Source organism: Rhinolophus hipposideros (assembly GCF_964194185.1).
Source record: "Rhinolophus hipposideros genome assembly, chromosome: 26".
Lineage (NCBI taxonomy): Eukaryota > Metazoa > Chordata > Mammalia > Chiroptera > Rhinolophidae > Rhinolophus > Rhinolophus hipposideros.
This window is the reverse complement of record NC_138072.1, coordinates 5,858-20,834: the sequence shown is the minus strand read 5'-3', so window position 1 is coordinate 20,834 and position 14,977 is coordinate 5,858. Positions and strand designations below refer to the sequence as shown.

At 41.6% G+C, this 14,977-nt stretch overlaps 1 pseudogene across 1 annotated transcript in view; it reads right to left on the bottom strand.

Moving 5' to 3' along the window:
• LOC308493229 (large ribosomal subunit protein eL43-like) overlaps positions 1 to 11,679 on the bottom strand; it is a 32,514-nt pseudogene extending 20,835 nt beyond the window's left edge. Inside the window, exon 1 of the transcript in view lies at positions 11,577 to 11,679. The product of the transcript in view is annotated as a large ribosomal subunit protein eL43-like (transcript). The remainder of the gene's footprint in view (positions 1 to 11,576) is intronic.
• Between the last annotated feature and the right edge of the window lie 3,298 nt (positions 11,680 to 14,977).

Sequence of the window (14,977 nt, the reverse complement as noted above, 5' to 3'; positions counted from 1 at the left end):
TTTAACATTTTCAGAAGGAATATTTAAGGGTTCTAATTTCTCCACATTGTTGCTGCCATTTGTTTTTTCCGATTATAGCCATTCTGTTTCATGTGAAGGGGTTTTACATTGTAGCTTTAATTTGCATTTCCATCATGACTAATGATGTTTAACATCTTGGAGTGTCTGTTGTCCATTTTTATGGACTATGAGAAGCTTCTGTTCAGGTCATTTAAAAATTTCAGTTGTCTTTGTCCATTAGTTGTAAAAATACTTTACTCAGGATAAGACTCTTGCAGGTATATGTGTACCTATGTTCTTCCATTTGAGGTGTCCGCTTTCTGGATAGCATCCTTTTGATGCATGTACGTTTTTTATTTTCAGGATGTCCAATTTATCTGTTTGTTCCTCTCTGCCTTATGTGGAAAAGGGGAGCAGTGGGTGAGAGGAGGCCTGTGAAGGGCCCGAAACAGGATTTATTTGACAGGGAGTTAGCTTATTCCCTGGTGTCTGGTTTCTCATTGAAATGCAGAGCAAGGAAACGATCTCTGCTGCCATCTCGTGGGCATTTTGGGAATGACACCGTTTTGGATGTCACCTGTAAATGCTATTCTTCTGTGCTCCCAGCTTGACAATTTTGACTCCAGTTTGTTTTTTTAAACTCTTGAAGTGCCCACAACATAAACAATATCAACTTCTATTAAAAGGGGGGGGACCGTTTGGTAAGAGATACATAAATGTGTTGTACTGAAGGTTCATGATATTTAGATAAATAACAAAGAATGGAAAAAACAAGGATGCTTCTTGGTAATTTATTTTGTAAGAATTTCCTAAGGTCCTTGTTCAGAGTTATTGTGATAGATCCTATGTTGTCTTAAGAGTTTTGTGTTTTAATCTGGTCCTGGATTACTAAGAAAAGACATGTTAACCTTAAGTACCAAAGTTGTATTAATCATCTATTTAGTGTCACATTGGATAAATGAATAATTTATGTTTCATAATGACAGACGGATTGAAAACATGGAGGTCTAGTGTGGTTTTGAAACACAGACTCCATGCCTCCATGGCTCCCTTGCCAAGGACGAATGAATACAAACCCTGAGGTGCTTTTCACACAAATATTAAGAGCCAACTTTGGCTGTCTACACAGGGCAGCTTATTTTATTTCGCCTGCCAGCAATATGTTTTGGGTCTATTTCTTCTTTTGCATTATCTTATCCATGCTATGGCTGTAATTTTCAAAAAGTGCGGAAGTTCAGTACTGGTCACTCCAAGATGTGATTGTGGTGTGCTGGTTTGTTAGAGCTAAGGGTAATTTTCTCCTCAGGCTGATGATAAACTTCTGGCCCTCCCTTAGTTATGCAGAATAATGGGAAATAGGGGCTTTGCCCATAATGATCATCAGCCACCATCTCTGTTACCCGCCTAGAGGGCAGGGCAAGCTGATAGTCACTGATCATCTGCTCTAATCTTTGTGCCCTTGCTCTTTGAGGCCCCAAGTTCACTTTAGCTCAGCCCTAGCTCAGGATGTGTTCAGTACGCACTTCCCCTTCTCTGTACCTCTTCTGCTTGTGGGGTCTCTGACACTTGTGTGTGGGTTCCCATACATATGTTTGGGGTGTGACAATTAAGTTCACGAACTTGTCCCTCACCTCTTTTGATATCAGAGGGCTTATTCATTATGAATTTGTATAAACTAGAGAAACAGTTAATCAAGTTTACTATGTGGAAGTGCTGAAAGGCTGCATTTAAAGGATGACCTGAAGTTTTCACCAACAATTCATGCTTTTGCATCTTGACAATGTACCAGTTCACACGGCACTGTCTGTGAGTTTTTAGTCAGTAAACGAATAACTATTGGAACACCCCTACTCACCTGATCTGGCCCCCAGCGACTTCTTCCTTTACCCGAAGACAAAAGAAATATTGAAAGGAAGACATTTTTATGACATTCATGACATCAAGCGTATCGTTCCATGATGACTGTTCTGGTCATTCCAGAAAAAGAACTCCAAAACTGCTTCGACGGGTGGACTAGGCGCTGGCACCAGTGCATGGTTTCTGAAGGGGAGTACTTCGAAGGTTACCATAGCGATATTCAGCAATGAGGGATGTCACATTTTCTGTAGGATGAGTTCATGAACTTCATTGTCCTACCTCGTATGTATTACATTGGGTTATTTTCTCTTGCTAATCTTTCTCGTGTCTGTTTGATTATTAGAGTAGCCAGAAGAACATGGAGGGTCGAGGAAAGTTCATCGCAGACTCGGTGCTGTGAGCAGAACAGACTCTCTAGCTGGAAGCCGGACTTCACCTCCAGGCTGCGAGAGATCGGGAGATCCTGGGGAACAGACACTGGCCTGCGCAAGGTAAGATTCTTACGCGGTCCACACACACACACACACACACACACACACACACACACACACACACACACAGGGTCGAGGAAAGTTCATCGCAGACTTGGTGCTGTAAGAAGAACAGACTCGAGGGATGGAAGCCGCACTTTGCCTCCAGGCTGCTAGAGATTGGTAGATCCTGGGGCATCTGACACTGGCCTACGTAAGGTAAGGATTCTTACCACGTCGACACACACAAACAGAAACATACACACAAACCCCCCAGATTTCCATTGTAGGATGTGGTGTAAGACAAACGGCTGCTGGAGACCAGGAGATCGGCTGCTGGAGACCAGGAGATCGGCTGCTGGAGACCAGGAGATCCTGGGGCATGTGACACAGGTCTGCCTAAGGTAAGGATTCTTACCCCCTCAGCACACACACACACACACACACACACAAACACACACACACACTCACAGACACACTCTTCTGTTGTAGGGTGTGGTTCAAGGCAAACTGGTGAGAATATTTTTCTCTCCCTAGTTCTTATTGGAAGGAGAAAATATTTGTGACTCTTTTCTTGGGTAGTGGCTCATTGTTATTTAGTATGAGTGCTCGTGGGTCTCACATTTCTAGTCTCTGTCTGATTTCTCCTTTCATCCTCTCATATGTCCCGAGAGCTCGGCCTTATGATCAATTAGAATATTTTGTCTATGGCCTCCGTCCTAGTGTGTGCAATACCAGGATGCACCTTGCTGCATATTTGCTCATGACAAGCTTGTAAGAGATCTTTCTGTGTCTCACGTTCCTCCCTGTAGCATTAAGGGGCTGTGATATAAGTGGCCACAGATTTTGGTTGTTGAATACGCATTCCCCATGTACACTGAGATGGACTTGAGGCAGCAAAATACTACGTATTAAGTGAGGCAATAAGTAAGATAAAGAGACTAAAGCAAAGTAAGAGTGTTTCCAAGGTGCTGGGGAACTGAGACAACGTCTTGGCTTCAGGTGTGTCCGGTGATCCCCCTGTTGTAGAGTTCCGACTAGGGCTCCCAGGAAACTAATTATGTTTTTTTCCAATAGATTATCAGTCGGGAAAATGTTAGGCCATAGCAATTACAATCAGTAAGCATGGGGACAATGACTCCGAAGTTATTGGGTAATTAACTGTGGTTGAAGGTAGGGGGACATGATTCCGGCACTTTCACAATGTACATGAAGATACTATGGCCACAGGGTAACCTACGTGATCCCATTCATGGGTTCCACTGGCGGGTCAGCTATTGTTCAACCAGGGTAGCTGGCGAGGCCTTCCCAAGTTTATTCCTGCTTACTGTGGAGTCAGTTTCCGGGTACCACGCGGGCAGCATGTTCTCCTGACGTAACAAGTGGAAGGCACAATGGGGGTACATGACTCACATTGTGATTACTTCATATTTGGTCCTTGACCCTTTGTGACTTCTATCTTGGGGTATATTTCATATGGTTGTTGGTGAGGATAACAAAGTACATGCTTGAGTACATAATGGGTAAATTGAATACAGCAGCAGGTACATAACACTATAGCAATAAAAGCAATAAACAAATATATCCATTCTTTAAAATTTGGCCACCAAGACCCGATCCAGTTTGTAATAGCAGATAAATCCAGGCCAAAGAAGCCCTCTCTCTGTGTAATAGTTTTGGACAAAACACGCAGGTCCTTGAGGTATTCTTTAATTAGCTCGTATTATCAGATTAAAAGAGCACATTCCCTTAAACTCTTTACACCCATGATTACGTCATAGCGGGAGCTAATTAATAGTAGCCCTATTCTCCAATATTGCTTCCCTAACTTCACCTAATTCTTGATTAATTTGTGACGTAGCTTTCGAAATGGCATTAATGGCCTTATCCATGCTACATTCCAAGTGACTTATCTTAACATTTAAAGCAATGGACATGTCTGAGAGAACAAAGTAAGGGAAATATATCTGCGGGGTAAATAAGGATAGATCATATACACAATTTCGAGTTAGTCTGTCTTTCTTTAATTGCAGGGGATATCATGTCAGTGTTACTTATTTGAGGCATGAATACAGTAAATCGCCCTATTCAGGTTCCAATACCTGCAGAAGGTATGAGAATAGGTCTTCTCTCCAGGTGAAAAACTCCATAATATAATTTTATATAGGAAATTACTTGGCCTACCATAACATATTACAATTAAAATGAGATATCCTTAATTCATTTAAAACATTTGGTAAAGAAAAGACAACCACAAAGTTGAGTCATATTTTGAACCCGGATAGAAAACACATCATATGTCCTATAACGGTAATGGAGGCTTAATTGATCTACATCAATATATTTTCCTCTCAGTACAGGGTCTTTGGTGAAATCTGTAGCTTGAGTCCAACTGGGTATGCACAGTGCTTTCAAATAAGAAAGTAAAGCTTGTTCAACACAAGTCCCTGTAGTCAAGCAGAAATTAGAAATATTTTACATTCCTGGCTAGGTAGGTCTTGATGTTTTCATTACATTGGAAGTAGATGGGTCCCTCTTCCGCTGGTATCGTCCAAATCAAATCAGAATCAGGAAGGCTCTGGCCATACAATTCCAAGAGCACTTTTTATTCCTGAAGAAACATTTGATTACCGGGCAGAATTTCAATTTTTTCTTGACCAGGAAACACTACTGTAAAAGTATTATTACTTCTTTCAGTAACCACTTTGGCCTTAACAGCCGTGGCAGTAGGGGTACACTTGACCCACACTCTTGCCCCTACCTTTAGCTCATTGGAGCTGAATAATTCCGCCCTGATAGTTGTAGGATGAAGGGCATCTAACTGCCATTGCCCTTTCTGATATTGGAATATAATTGTGTAATGCAGTCTTGTGCATCGAGGGTGATGGCTTCAGGCCTAACATTAGGCAGCAATACTTGAATTTCACCAACAGAATCTGCATCAATTACTCCAGCCATTATTTGCAGACCTTTTACTGCCAGGTTGGATCTAGGTGCAATCCATCGGAAGTGTCATAAGGACATATGTAAATTATCTTTCCAATGTTAAGAATTTTGTCTCAATTTCCTTAATTTCTCTTGTAGTAAGCCAGCCATTCTCAAGCCTGATGCTTGTGGATAATAAGGGATGTGATACCCCCATTCTGTGCTATGTTTGCAGCGAAATGCCTATATCTCCTTACCTTTAAAGTGCGGTCCATTATCACTGTGAAGGGCCATAAACAGGATTTCTCTCACAGTGAGCTCAGTCCCAGGGGCCTGGATTTTCAATTTGAGGGTGGGCAGGGAAATGCTCTCTGCTTCCATCTCGTGTGCTATGTGTGAATGACACCCATTCTTGTGTCACCTGTACATGAACCACACTAATGAAATGTAGGCATAAGGATATAGGTCAATAAAACAATTCAGAAATTGATGTACACACCCATTAAAATTTTACACTAGTGGCAAACAATTCAATGTTGAAAAATTAGTTTTGAATCAAATTATGGCATAATACCAGGATATTTGTATGGATTTAATCCTACCTGTATCACACATTACATACAAAAATAACTAAATGCATCACAAACAGAAATGTGAAAGCCAAAAGTTTACGATATGTAGAAAACATAGGAGAATATGTTTGGCAGTGGTCAAGGGAAATATTATTGCAAAAAGGCAAGAATCAAAAAAGAAAACTATTCAGAATTGTTAAAAAATTAAAAGCCCCAATGTCATTTGAAAGCACCATTAGTTACATAAGAGGCAAGCCACAGAATAGGTTATATCTGCAGTACATTTATCTGACAAACATGCATCCATAATACAAAGAGCCCTTATAACTCCTAAGTTAGGTAGTAAGACAAACACCCAAAATATGTTACCAGATCCTTCACTTAAAAGAATACATAGGATTGACTGTGCATTAAATCCATGTAAAGAGGCTCAGCATTGGAAATGCAAATGAAAACCCCGAGGAGATGGTATTTCACAGCCAGTAGCACAACTAAAAAAAAAGGTAGACTTCTAGAGCACATAGAAACCTCATCCATTGCTGGTGGGATTATGAAATAGTGCAGCCTTTGTGGAAAACAGCTTGGCATGTCATTAAAATAGTAAACATACAGTTATATGAATCAAATCCAATTCTTTAATTGAAAACCTATGTCCCTGTAAATGACAGATGTCATGTATAACAATTCACATGTGAATTGATAAACAAATATAGCTATATAATGGAATTCTACTGAGCAATAAAATGTAACAAATGAATTACTCAACTGCACGGTTAAATCTCAAAAGCATCTAAGTAAAAGAAGTCAGACACAAGAATACACTCTGACTCCTGTATATGCCATTGTAAAACACATAATGTATAATGACAACAGATAAGTCACTGGTTGTCTGTGGCTGGGGATGGGAGAGCAATGGACTGCAAACGGCCACAGTGGAACCACTGGGAGCGATGTGTCTGTTGATGGTGGTTGCATGTGTATTCATTTGCTAAACACCTTTAATGGGCCCAGTATGCTCTCTGTAAATTGTACCTCAGTAAAGCTGATGTTAAGAAATACTCAGAAAATCAGGCATTTGTTGGGAAAAACCTTCATCTCCAAGAGAATGTCAATAAGCTGTACCCATCATTGCTGATTTTAAAACCTACTAATAGCTGAGTATGAGGTACCCCATCTACTGAGCCCTTTACTGCATTAGATTATTATCTATAACCCTACAAGGAACATACTGTTCTCCCCCCTCTAGTTAAGGGAACTAGAGTTTGGAAGTTTTAAGTAATTTGCCACAATTCACATAGCTAGTAACGGTGGAGCTTCAATTAAAAAATAGCTAGCGCTTGATGGGTCTCAATATTATAATGCCTGACACATGGCATAGCACGTTATAAAATGAGGTATTGTAGAAAAAGTAAATATGCCCCATGATCTCTCCAGAGAAAAGCACTCATAGCTCTCTCAAATATTGTCCTGTCTCCCTCTGTCATTGTGATGATGTAATAACTTAAAATGCCACAGCTACTAAGACAAAATTAGAATTTGAAGGGAAGAAATTAATTATGTTTAAAACATCAAGTGATGTGTGAGTTACACACACCATCTCATTTAAATTTCACAGTAAATCTGTTCTTATGTAGTACCTTCCACTTCGTGTGCTCAGTGACCTTCCTCAGGTTGCACAGATAGAATTAGAGGAAGCCAGGATCCAAACCCAGATGACTTTGGATCCAGAATCTAGGGGCTGCACTATTTTCTACAACCGCTTGCAGCCTTCACATCTAGCTGAGGAATCTGGCAGTTTACGAAGGGGAACGTAAAAGCACCGAGGAATTAAAAAATCCCAGTATCACAGTGTCCAAAGCTATAGGCAAAGCATATTCTTAATATTCACCATTCATTAAGCAGACACTGATGAAACCCATGGCATAGGCTTTCCTGTTACATGGCAGGAAGTGAAAAATTGATTCGGTTAACTTGGTCCTTAGCTGAATTCCAAACTATGTTGCCCGTGTTTCAGCAGCTGTACAGGAATCCGATAAAAACAAAATACAAACGGCATGTATAAGCAGATGAATTTAACAGACATATTGCAATGGAATAGAGATTCCACAGATTTGGGCTTTCAGTTTGAAAGGCCAACTGCTTTTTCCTACCTACATAAGGAATCACATTTTAGATATTTTCAGTGATAAAAGTTCTCTCATCACATAGCTCTATGGAAAAAGATAAGATTTAGGTGTATCACCTTACAAAGAAATTAATTCTACCATGCCTGCCTGTTATGCATTGAATCGTGTCCTCTCAAAACTCATGCTTTGACATTATGTCCCCCAAGACCAGAATGTGGCCTTTTTTGGAGAAAGGGTCTCTACAGAGGTAATCAAGTTTAAGTAGTCATTAGATCGCCAATCCACTATCACCGTTGTCCTTATTTTTTTAAAAAGTGAACTCTATGCAGACACACGTAAAGATGATGTGAAGACACGAAAAACAGGTCTACAAGTGAAGGAGACAGGCCTATAAAATACCCTGTACTCACTGACCTCAGAAGGAACCAATGCCACCAACACCCTGATTTTGGGCGTACAGCCTTTAGAACTGAGACAATACGTTTGTTTTTAAAGCCCACACTCTCGTGATTGTTACAGTAGGCCTATGAAACTAAGACACCGGACACCTTAAAAAATCACTGTCATTCATTTGTGTTCCCATTCCTCGATGAATTTATCACAAGGGATATTAGTTACTTAGGTATCTTCTGTGCCTAATAATCGTGGCAGGCTCACACTTGGCATTCAATAAATTTCTCAAGTGTTGAATCCATGAAGAAATCAACATTCATCTAGTGAATCACGAATAGGGAGGTGTCATAAATTTATCGGCAACCAATAAGTAAACACAGTTATCTTTTAGCAAAAAGGAAGGGGAGAGGGTAGTTATTAGATAATGAAGACACAGTGCTTGGCACATGGAGACACATCCTAACAGATTAACCACAATATACATAAATGGTGGTATATGTGGAAGTGGGTAATCAAACTCTGAAATATGCATGCAAGAACAAAGGAATGAAAATGACACACCAGTTTGCAGAACAATACAAAGTGCTGACCTACTACTACTCAAGGCTCACAGTAATGCTGTAAGATCAAGAGAGTGATGCATTGGCGTAGTGTAATTTACCGGGAGTTGGCAAACAATAGATCATAGTCCACATCTGTCCTGCTGTCCACTATATTTCCCCCCAATATTTTATTATAAAACATGTTACCCATAGAGAAATGTTGAAAGAATTTTAGTTATCACCGATAATCCCAAATGTAAGACATTCTTTGGATTCGCACCGATTATTTTCATTATTGAACTGGATTTGCAAAAGCAATAGTCTTTAAAACTATTGCCACTCATTATGCATCAAGGAAATGGTACTAGAGGTTATTAGTAGCTATCCTTCACCACATTCAGTGTTAAAAAATGTGTCATTTCACTTCAGGATGTCCTTAATGGAGAACTAAAAGTAATTTCATTCCATCTCAAGTTTTAATTACCCGTCTTCTAATATGTGTAACAAGTATTATGTGATTTATATTTAAATTTCATTGTTTGTCTTCAGAAATAGCACTTGTTTGGTCATTTGGTTTGGAAGCTCAACTTTGCATGCAAGAAAATTCATGTAAAACAAACGACAGCATTTTTTAGCATTGTAAAATTATGCTGCAAATGAAAAACAGAATTTTGCAAAAGATCTGCCACTGACTGTCACAACTTCCAAATACTTAAGACAAATGATGATATTGATGACTATGAGTATTCATAGTTTAAAATGAAATGTGTCAACATTAGGTAGTTCTGTATAAATCACGGAAACCATAAAATCATAGTTTTCGAAATAATCAATACATAATGTTATATAATGTCAAGATCCATCCGTGCATTATAATCTCAACATCTATCCATGTTGGCACTAATGGTCCTATTTCATTTTACCGCCAAACAGCATTCCACTGTGTATGTATACCACAACTTCTTTATGCATTCATCTATTGAAGGACATTTTTGTTTCCATGTCTTGGCCACTGTGAACAAAGCTGCAATGAACATTAAAGCACACTTTTCTTTATGTATCAAATTTTTTGGGTACATACCCAGGAGAGGGATTCCTGGGTCACATAGTAATTCTTCTAATTTTTTGAGCAAGCTCCACACTGTCTTCCACATCGGCTGCACCGGTCTGCAGTCCCACCAACAGGGTATGAAGGTTCCTTTTTCTGCACAGCCTCTCCGACCCTTGTTACTGCTTGTCTTGTTGATGGTAGCCATTCTAAGTGGGGTGAAGTGATACCTCATTGGTTTTTAGTTGCATTTCTCTGATTAGTGAAGTTGAGCATTTTTTCACATGTCTATTTGACATTTGTGTGTCCTCTTTGGAGAAACGTCTCCAGGTTTTTTTGACCATTTTTCAGCTGGATTGTTTGTTATTGCATGAGGTCAGTAAATTTTGGATATTATCACTTTATCGTAGGCTCAGTTTTCAAAAATATTCCATATATTTGGTTGCCTCTATTTGTGCCGATTCTTTTAAGTTTGCACCTCTCCCTGGCCTCCTCCCCTGCTCTTGTAACTTGCCTACCTTTAGGTAACTTTAGTAGTGAGCTTCTTCGTGTTGACTGTGATGCACAGCGAGTCCTTTGTGGAGTTATAGTTCAATTTTTTAATTCCAGGAGAAATTTGCAGAGGCTCAACCCCTTGTTTCCTTTTTTTATGACGCTGTACCACTTTTTCAGATCACTAGGTGAGCTGGAAGGTGAGTCTGATAGGGAAGCCAGGGACCAGGCTAGTGACACAGAAAGCAGGCAGTGTTTATGAGAGCCAGGGACCACAGGCTCACCTTAGAGCCTGGGGCCAGAGCCTTGCCTGATAGCCAGAGGAAAGAATGGTGTGAGAGAGCCAAGGGGCCAGAGCCGCCACCACACGTCTCACATACTCAGCCGGCTTATTTTTTTGAGGGAACTTGCTAAATTGTGTACCTGCTTTTCAGGTCCTACGCTTCAAAGACAAGATGGAGCATGCTTCTGGACCTGCTTTACCTCTGTATCTCCCCATGAGACGTGGACGAAGACGGCAAAGGTAAGGAAAATATTCCTTTTCATAACGTATGCTGAGAGTTTGTGGAGAGTTGTCGGTTATCAGGAAACTAGACAGAGAAAGGGTTTTGTGGAATTGGTGTTTTTCTGTGGTATCAGATAGTGCTCACTGCTGTTTTGCATGTGGCTGTCCAGTGTTCCTAGCAGTATTTATGCGAGTTCAATTATGGGCTCCATTCTGCGTTACCGATCCATGTGTTTGGTTTTAAGCCTATGCCACCCCGTTTTGGCTACTGTAGTTTGTGGTGCTGTGAGAAAACCTGGAAATAAAAATCTGCAGATGTCTACCACATCTCAGGTCTCACATCACGCAAGGCACGGTGGCTACTAACACAGTCTTCCCACAGTGCCTCTAGTTAGCGTCACATCTTTGGGAGAGCTGGGTCTCCATAGGTCTTGTCCCCTAACAAACTTGGATGCGTTCTGTTTTCCGGACATCATACTGACATGGTTGTTCCAAAAAGATTCCTATCCAGTAATTCCAAACCCTGGAAAACTTAACAGCCGTGGATAGTCTCTGCATTCAGATTCCAAGGTTCAGTCCCCCATCGGGCTACATCTGGTTTCTGAGGTTCAAGGTCTGGTTGGCTACTTTCAGGCCTCGCGCCCACATCTGTAGGATACGTCCAGCTGTGGCTCCAAGGTCTGGTGTCTGCAGTCCAGCACCTGTGCTTCAGCATCACACGTCAGGCTCTGGCGGTCGATGTCTAGCATCCGTGTTTGTGTTCTGGCTTTGGGAATGGCTCAACTTGGGTTCCTGTTTCTGTTCCAGATTGTCTCAGGGTCTCTGCTCCTGCTTTGGGCAAATGGTCTGGTCCCCAGTCGAGGTTGTAGAACCCAGGGTTTGTGTGTCGAATCTGGCTCTGGCATCAGGTGGCTGTCAACCTAGTGTCATTGGCAATAATAAAATGTGAACAGGAATGTCTAAATAGGGATTGCAGTGAAGATGGGAACTTTATTCAGTGCAAACAGCTCTATTGTGCTACAACATGGCTGTAAGAATACTATACCTGTGGACCATTTCAATAGTCTTGTTCCCATTTTGGCTTCAGGCAGCACAAGGGTAGAGGGGGTGCCCTTGATCAGGTGTAAGGTGAAACTTAGACGTAATCACTCCATTCAGCTTCTCATCATTCAGCCTCAGAAGAGAGGGCATGCCAGGGATGAGGCAGTATGTCAGCTTGTGGAATTTTCCTGATCACCTTTTTTCAGACTGGTTTCACATGGATACACTTTGTCAACCATTTTCCCAAGTATACTTTCTCTGGGTCCAATGAAAGTCAGCAATTACTGTCGGACCATTTTCCGACATAACTAACTGAATGTGAGTTTAACAAGCTCATGTAGATTCATGGTCCAGCCTTGCACGAATTCTCTGTAAGAGCCACTGTCATGCCACAAATGGGGAGATCACCCTCCACCAAGAACTGGCGATGAGAGCAAGTGGCCAGGAAGTCTTGAAATCAGAGGGTCAGGAGAGAGCCATCCCCACCAGTCTCACGAGAGAAAGTGGCCATGGTCTTTCAAAGGCAGGGTGTTGCATAGATGAACGGTCACCGGTCGCATCCAGCACAACACGGGCAGTGAGGGTGTGAGAAGGGGTGGCTTGGGTTAAGTTTCTAAGAAACATACATACTTAATGCATTTAAAATCTCTGGAAGCCCAGGAGTCTCTGTCTCAGAGGACTGGAGCCCACAATAAGGCCGAATGGAGGTTTTTATTGATAGGTATAGAAACACAAGAAGGTAACATTGTTCCATGGTCTTTGAGACTGACACATCATAGCAGAAAAATGTTTATTCCAATTAACCTTTGTTTGTAAACAGCCGAAGCACAAGGTCCCATGATGTCTTGAGGTATGTACCCTCTCAGGGTCATGTCTCATATTGTAACAGCACCGTTGAGATAAGTGGAGAGAACTGATCTTTGTTCTCTCACAAACAGGTGCAAGGGATAAGCCAGAGCCGGCAACAGCTTTTCAATTCGAATGGCTCTCTTGAACTATGGATCTATTATTCCAGTTTGGACTATAACTCCTTTTGATGTTAAGCTTGAGCAACCAAGGAGAAGTCCAGCTGTAGTTTGAGGGATTGGTCCAATTCTGCCCGTGGGCACACAAAGGGGGGTTTCCCCTGGAAGCATCAGAACATCTTTAGCCGTGCAGATATTAAATGCAGCACTTCCCTCAGTGACGGGGTAATTGTTGAGCAGAGAAGTTTGAGGAGGCAGCACCGTCTGGTAAATTTGAGGTGCCACCTGAGTCACAAACGCCACGGTTATTGCCTGGGGCTGGCCCCGCTCTAAGCCCCTAAAGCATGGTCCCATCTTAATGATATTTAGATTGGCATTCAGAGGCCCAGTGGTTTCCTTGTTTACATCAAGAACAAACCCCTGGTTGTTTAGGACCCTAGGGCTGAGAAGGACTTTGCAGCCAGGATCTTTTTTTCATTAACTGTGAAATTGTTTTTATTATGTCCTGGCTTTGCACAATTATGGCATGTGCCAGAAAACTTGTCATTTACCTGAATTGCCCCTGTAGTGGCATTAGCTAACAGCAGCTTCATGGTCTTCTGTCCCCACTCTTGACATAGCCTAAGGTATTCCATAGCCTCAGTTTTCCTTTTTGTGTGGCAATGGCACTTTTACATTCTTAGTTTGGGTTCTCAAAAGCCATAATTTGAAAAATAATATCTGCGACAGCAGGATTTGTTTGTTAACGGCTTCTTGCAAACGGGCAAGGAAATCTGAATAAGGTTCCTGTGGACCTTGTAAAATCTATGAAGAGAGGAGGGAGTTTCACCATCTATCTCAATCTTTTACATGCTGCTAGACAAATTTGTTTTAATTGTTCAACAGCCAATTCTTGCATATCTAGCTGAGCAGTGGTCTCAGTCCAAAGTCTCTTCCCTAATAGCTGGTCAGCAGAAACATCTATATTACGAGCATGATTTTCTTTCCCGTGTCTCTGCACCATCAATCCACCAAGTTTTAAATTGGAGGTATTGAGGAGTTAGAGAAGTTTTCGCTAAAGCATGCCTATCAGCGGGAATCATCCGATTGCCGTCAGCCATACTTGTAACGAGGCCGATGGTATACGGAGAATTGACTCCAAACTGCCACACCTCTTGTTTGAATTCTTATAGTTATTTAAAGGGGAAAGGCTCATAAATCGCCTAATGGATCCCTTCAGGATAGTGTGCATTAGTGCTTCAGTCTGTCCAAAGATCACTGGAAAATTAAGGGCATCTATGTCTCCTTAGAGTTTACCTGGATGTATGCCACGCTCTGTAGCTGATAATGAAGAGTGTATATGGGTGACTACAGTCACCAATGTCTCTAGAGTCAGTAGCTATGGATTCGCGATTGCATAAAGTCATGCGACAGACGTAGCCACCATAAACTGTCAGGAGCAGTATTTTGCGTTATAAACACGGTTGTCGGAATCCAGCCAGAGGTTTTGCATAATACGGGTTTGCATAATAAATATGGCCATAATCTCAGGAGAGCAGAGGTTTTCGCCATCAGCAAGGCAATCAGTCTCCTGAGCACAGGAGTTCACACGGTAAACATGGCCACCATAATCACAGTGAGTCACCATCTCCCAAGCGATAGGTTGGACTGATCTTGCACTATTCCCATGTATTCTTTCTCTGGGTCCAGTGAAAGTCAGCAATTCCTGTCGGACCATTTTCCCACATAACCAACTGAATGTGAGTTTAACAAGTTCATGTAATTTCACGGTCCAGCTTTGCACGAATTCTGTGTAAGAGCCACCATCATGCCACAAATGGGGAGATCACCCTCCACCAAGAACAGGCGATGAGAGCAAGTGGCCAGGAACTCTTGAAATCAGGGTCACGAGAGAGCCATGCCCACCAGTCTCACGAGAAAAAGTGGCCAGGATCTTTCACAGGCAGGGTGTTGCATAGATGCACGGTCACCCGTCGCATCCAGTACAACACGGGCAGTGAGGATGTGAGAAGGGGTGGCTTGGGTTAAGTTTTTAAGAAAC